Here is a 6780-nt window from a genome sequence, read left to right as displayed (position 1 = left end):
GAGAAATAGTCATTGAAGAGTTGTAGAGAAAAGTGCGGTGTTATGAAAGCCAGAAACTGGTTCCAAGAGAAAAGAAATGATCAGATGTGTCAGAAACTGTGGGGAGGTTGGATTAGATAGGAATGAAAAGTATGTCAAATCAGTATGGCAATGTAGTGATCTTTTCTGACCTCTGTAAAAGGAGTTTTAGTGGATCCAGAAGTTATGTTGAAGTAGACCAAAGAGGGAGTATAGGTTTTCTGTTTCAGGCATGTCATCACTGCTGAAAACAAAAAGTAATGGTTAACAGATAAGAAAACATCTATTTAAAGCTTTAAAGATTTGTAAGGTAGGGAATTATCAGGATAAAACTTAAGGGACTGTGAGAACATAAAGAAGTGAAGTAAGGACATCAGCTTTGTCCTGAAGACATTTGTTGAATTTGAAGAGTTTGAGAATTTCAGCTTTGCAAAAGCCGCTCAAAAGATGGGGTAAAAGTCATAAGTCCAGCAACCAATAAAAGTGGAAAGTCTAATAGAAGTTTTTTTCCCATTTGATTAATTCCAAAAATGATTAAACCCTCAGAGAAGGAGAAGTTAACTTACTTTCTCAACCATTCTCCCAAATGACTACAAAGGAGAATTTCCTTGGTTTTGCAAAGCAGGACAGGGCAGAACAAGAGAATTCTCTAGAAGAAGAACTAGATGAAATGGAGGCAAGTAATTTATCAAATAGAGAGTTTGGAGTAATGATTATAATGATACTCAACAGCATGAAAAAATACATAGAAATAATAAAAATGGACCAGTCAGTAATGAGAATGCAATATCTGAAGTAAATAATACACTGGAAGGAATAAACAGGTTAGATGAAGCAGAAGATCGGATTGGTGATTTAGAATACAAGGTAGAAAAAACACCCAGACAGAGCAGCAAAAAGAAAAAAGAAGTTAAGAAAAGAGGAGGGCTTAAGAAACATTTTGGACAACATGAAAAGTAACAACATCAGTATCATGGGAATGTCAGAAGAAGAAGAGAGTGAGCAAGGGATTGAGAACCTATTTGAAGAAATAATGACTGAAAACTTCCCCAGTCTGGTGAAGGAAAAAGACACACAAGTCCAAAAAGCTCAGAGAGTCCCAAACAAGTTGGACCCAAAGAAGTCTACACTGAGACACATCATAATTACAATGACAAGCCTTAAAGACAAGGAGAGAATCTTAAAAGCCACAAGAGAAAAACAGGTAGTTACCTACAAGACAGCACCAATTAGACAGGTATCTGATTACTCATCAGAAACATTTCAGGCCAGAAGGGAGTGGTGTGACATATTCAAGATGATCACAAAAAAGGACCTACAAGCAAGGCTACTTTACTCAACAAGGCCATCAGTTAAAATCAAAGGAGACTTTCCCTGATCTAGGTAGCGTTGCACCTGGCTTGGTGGTGTTTGTCTTATATCAGCCAGGGACAAAGTAACTCCGTGTTTATCCCAGGTTGGCTTTTGGTCTGCGCCCATGCCTGGTTCATGCCTTGGACACATGGAAAAAATAAAAAGAAGTAAAATTGAAGGAGAAATAAGAAGCTTCCTAGACAAGTAAAAGCTAAAAGACTTTCCTAACACCCAACCAGCATAGTAACAAATGTTAAAGGGCTTGTTTTAAGAAGAAGAAGAAAAAAAGAAAGGGAAAACAGGCTAATAATAAAATGGCACTACATACATATCTATCAATAATCACCTTAAATGTAAATGACTTAAATGCTACAATCAAAAAACAGAGGGTAGCTGAATGGATAAGAAAAAAAGATCCTTATATATGCTACCTCCAAGAAACCCATCTCAGATAGAAAGATACACACAGACTAAAAGTAAAGGAATGGAGAAAAATATTTCATGCGAATGGAAAATAAAAGAGTTGGGGTAGCAGTACTTATATCTGACAAAATAGACTTTAAAACCAAGGCTTGAATAAGAGACAAAGGAAGACACTACATAATGATAAAGGGAACAATCCAACAAGAGGATATAATCCTAGTAAATATTTACCCACCCAACATAGGGGCATCTAAATAGGTGAAGGAAATCTTGATGGACATAAAAGGAGAGATTGACAGAAATACAGTAATAATCAAGGATTTTAACACCCCATTGAATTCACTGGATAGATCTTCCAGGCAGAAAATCAATAAGGAGACAGCAGCCTTAAGTGACACACTAGATCAAATGTATTTAATTGATATCTTCAGAGCATTTTACCCCAAAGCAGTAGAATATACATACTTTTCAAGTGCACATGGAATGTTTCTTAGGATAGACCACATGTTAGGACACAAAACGAGTCTCAGTCAATTTAAGGTTGAAATTATATCAAGCACCTTTTTGACTACAATTCTGTGAATATAGAAATCAATCACAAGAAGAACATTGAAAAACACATGAAGTTTTGGAAGCTAAATAACATGTTATTAAATAATGAATGGGTCAACGATGACATCAAGGAAGAAATCAAAAGATACCTCGAAACAAATTAAAGTGAGGACACAACAATCCAAAATCTGTGGGACACTGGGAAAGTAATCCTACAGGGAAATTCATAGCATCACAGGCCTATCTCAAACCAAAACAAAACAAATCAAAAAACAAAAAACAAAAAAACAAAAAGAAACCTCAAAGAGCTCAAATAAAAAATATAATTTTATATTTAAAGGAACTTGAAAAAGAACAACAAGCAAAACCCAAAGGGAGTAGAAGAAAGGAAATAATATATGGAACCACATAAGGCCCCATATTGCAACAGTGATCCTGAGAAAGAAGAACAAATTTAGAGGAATCACACTACTTAATATTAAACTATTATAAGGCCATAGTAGTCAAAACAGCATGGCACTGGCATAAAAACAGACACATAGATCAATGGAACCAAACAGCCCAGAAATAAACCCACACCTTTATAGTCAATTAATATTCAACCAAGGAAACAAGCACATACAGTGGGCAAAAGATAGTTTATTCCATAAATGGTGTTGGGAAAATGGGACAGATAGGCGTAAAAAAATGAAACTGAACCACTTTCTTACACCACACACAAGAATAAATTCAAGCCCTAGCTGCTGTGGCTCAGTGGTTGAGTACTGGCCTGCGAATCAAAGGGTTGCTGGTTTGATTCTCAGTCAGGCCACATGCCTAGGCTGCAGGCCAGGTCCCCAGTTGCGTGTGTGAGAGAAGCAACCACATATTGATGTTTTCCCCCTCTTTCTCCCTCCATTGCCCTCTCTAAATAAATAAATAAGTAAATAAACAAATAAACAAATAAAATCTTTAAAAAAGAAAGTTTTAAAAAAGAATAAATTCAAAATGGACCAAAGACTTAAATGTTAGACCTGAAACCATAAAAATCGTAGAAGAAAACATAGAAAGCAAAATCTCAGGCATTGCTTATAGCCACATTTTTGGATTATATCTCCCAAGGCAAGGGAAACAAAAGAAAAAAATAAACAAATGGGACTGCATTAAACTAAAAAAGTTTTTTTAAATTATTTTATTGTTTTTCAAGTACAGTTGTTTCCATTTTCCTCCCACCACTCCCTTCCCCGCCCTAGCCATCTCCACTTCCCTCCTCTGATTCCACCTGCCCTTGCTTTTGTCCATGTGTCCTTTATAGTTGTTCCTGAAAACCCTTCCCCCATTTCTCCCCATTATCCCCTCCCACCTCCCCTCTGGTCACTGTCAGATTGTTCCTAATTTTAATGTCTCTGGTTACATTTTGCTTGTTTGTTTGTTTTGTTGATTAGGTTCTACTTAAAGGTGAGATCATATGGTATTTGTCTTTCACCACCTGGTTTATTTGACTAAGCATAATGCTTTCCAGTTCCATCCATGCTGTTGCAAAGAGTAGGGGCTCCTTCTTTCTTTCTGCTGCATAGTATTCCATTGTGTCAATGTACCATAGTTGTTGTTTTTTTTGCAGTAGTTTTCATGTGAAAAGACTTCTTTTTTTAAATTTTAATCATTTAAACTAAAAAAGTTTTTGCACAGAAAAATAATCACCAACAAAATAAAAAGACAACCCACAGAATGGGAGGACATATTTGCTAATACATCTGATAAGGGGTTAATATCCAAAATTTATAAAGTACTTCCAAAACTCAACAGCAACAAAAAACAAATAAGGCAATTAAAAAATGGGTAAAGGTCCTGAACAGACACTTCTCCAAAGAAGACATACAGATGGGCAATAGACATATGAAAAGATTCTCAATGCCAGTAATCATTAGAAAAATGCCTATTAAAACCATAATGGGACACCATCTCACACCTGTGAGAATAGCTATCATCAATAAATCAACAAACAATTCCTGGCAAGGATGTGAAGTAGGTGAACCCTTTTGCACTGTTGTTGGGAATGCAGATGGGTGCAGCCTCTGTGCAAAGCAGTATGGAGACACCTTGAAAAATTAAAAATAGAAATGCCTTTTGACCCAGTGATCCCAATTCTGGGAAAATATCTGAAGGAACCCAAAACATGAATTTGAAAGCACATAAGCACTCCTATGTTCATTTCAGTTATTTACAATTGCCAAGATATGGAAGCAGCCCAAGTGTCCATCAGTAGATGAGTGGATAAAAAAACTATGGGACATTTACACAATAGAATATTACTCAGCTATAAAAAAAGAAGAAAATTTTACCCTTTGTGACAGTATGGATAGACCTGGAGAACATTATGCTAAGTGAAATAACTCAGTCAGAGAAAGACAAATACTATATGATTTTACTCATATGTGGAATTTAATGAACAAACTGAAATAACAAGGAAAATGGGGACAGACTCATAGATGGAGAATAGGTGACAGCTAATGGGGAGGGGAGGTTATTGGGTGGAGAGATTGAGCAAAAAAGGAAAAAGGACTCATGAACATGTATAACATTGTGGTGATTGATGGGAGGTGGGGGGTATAGGAGGACTAAATGGTAATGGAAATGCAATAAAGATTAAATAAAACTTATAGGAAAGTTGAAAAATATAAACATCAGCACAGAAAAGCAAAGAGATAGAATATAGTAGTCCCCCTTTATCCCTGAAGCATAAGTTCTACGACCCCCAGTAAATGCCCGAAACAACAGTACTGAACCCTATATATACTATATTTTTTCTATGCATACATACCTATATTAAAGTTCAATGTATAAATTATGCAGTTTCACACGTAGAAGATTCATCCTTACCCTAGATCTTAGCAACCTAAGCATGGCTTTTTCTTGCCTTACTGTAAACTTCCACCTTTTCACTTAAAGGAAGTACTTATGGCTTCTCTTTGGTATATTCAAATTGCCAGCATCATTACATTTGCACTTGGGGCCATTATTAAGTAAAATGTGCATTACTTGAACAGAAATAGTCGATCTGATAGACAAGACAGCTACTGAGTGACTAATGGGTGTGTAGCATATACACCATGGGTAAGCTGGGCAAAAGCATGATTGACATTCAGGTGGGACAGGGTAGAATGGCGAGAGACTTCATCATGTTACTCAGAACAGCAAGCAATTTAAAACTTATGAATTGTTTGTTGTTGGAATTTTCCATTTAATATTTTTGGACCATGGTTAACCATGGGTAACTGAAACTGCAGAAGTGAAACTGTTGGTAAGTGGGAGACTACTGTATATGAAAAAGGGTACAAAATGATTTTCTAGCCTTTACAGGCTTTGCTATTGTTTGGCAAGTTTCCAATCAAGTTATATAATATAACATCTAGTAGATAAAGATTTTTTTCTGAAAAAAATAGAAGAAAGCAAACAAGAAATAAACTTGGAACTTAGAGTGATAGACTCAGGTGCAAATCAGATTTCCAGAAGGAAAGGAGACAGAGGCAATAGTTGAGAGCTTTCGGAGCTGAGAAGAAACACCAGAGTAGAGCATCCAAAGAGAAAAGACTGATTACTTTCATAGAAAGGAGAGACACTAGACAGCTGACAGCTAATTCCCAATAGGAACAATGGAGCCAAAAGACAGTTGAATGATAGCTTTAATACACCAACAGAAAATAACTACCAATCTATAATTTTATGACTTGCAAAAGCATCTTTCATGAAAGAGTGTGAAATATAATGAGAGAACATACCATCAGTAGAATGTACATTCCAATGGTAGAATAAAAGTTATCTCATGCCTGGCTGATGTGGTTCAGTGCATTGAGTGCCAGTCTGCAAACTAGGAGGTTGCTGGTTCAATTCCCAATCAGGGCACATGCCTAGGTTGTGGGCCAGCTCTCTGGGTGGGGGTGGGTGAGAGACAACCACACATCGATGTTTCTTTCCCTCTTTTTCTCCCTCCTTTCCCCTTTCTCTAAAAATAAGTTTAAAAATTATCTCAGATGCCAGGGATGCAGGTAGGAGAGAAGAGCAAAGCATGTGAAAAATATATGGATAAACCTAAATAAATATTAACTGTATAAAAAAGTAAATAAGTCTTACAGGGTTAAAGTATACAAATATATAGAATTAAAATACAATGTTAGCACATATTGAGAGAAGCAGTACATAAGTCTAGTATTTAAAGTTTCTTATGTTGTCTAGAAAGAGTATTGATTAGTTTCAAATTTTTGTGTTTTCATATTGCAGTCTGAGGGATAACCATTTAAAAGTAAAATCAGAGGACGTAAACTAGAAATCAGAAGAGCAAGAAAGTGTGGAATAACAAAAGGTGAGAGAGAAGGGAAAGAACCTTGGAAAAGAGGGACTTATAATACAAAAATAAGGTGGTAGATTTAACCCAAATATTTAAGAAGCTAAAATGAA

The 6780-nt window shown here is 36.0% G+C and overlaps 1 non-coding gene across 1 annotated transcript; it reads left to right on the top strand.

Annotated features, from left to right (window-relative positions):
* Positions 1–1387: 1387 nt before the first annotated feature.
* On the top strand, positions 1388–1523 carry LOC123827859. Its single transcript, XR_006787359.1, has one exon. It is a non-coding gene; the product is annotated as a small nucleolar RNA SNORA48 (small nucleolar RNA).
* Positions 1524–6780: the final 5257 nt, after the last annotated feature.

This window comes from Phyllostomus hastatus, unplaced genomic scaffold (genome assembly GCF_019186645.2).
Source record: "Phyllostomus hastatus isolate PE091 unplaced genomic scaffold, TTU_PhHast_1.1 phas_contig_90, whole genome shotgun sequence".
NCBI classification, from domain to species: domain Eukaryota; kingdom Metazoa; phylum Chordata; class Mammalia; order Chiroptera; family Phyllostomidae; genus Phyllostomus; species Phyllostomus hastatus.
Note: the sequence above shows the minus strand (reverse complement) of the source record. Positions and strands in the feature narration are given on the sequence as shown.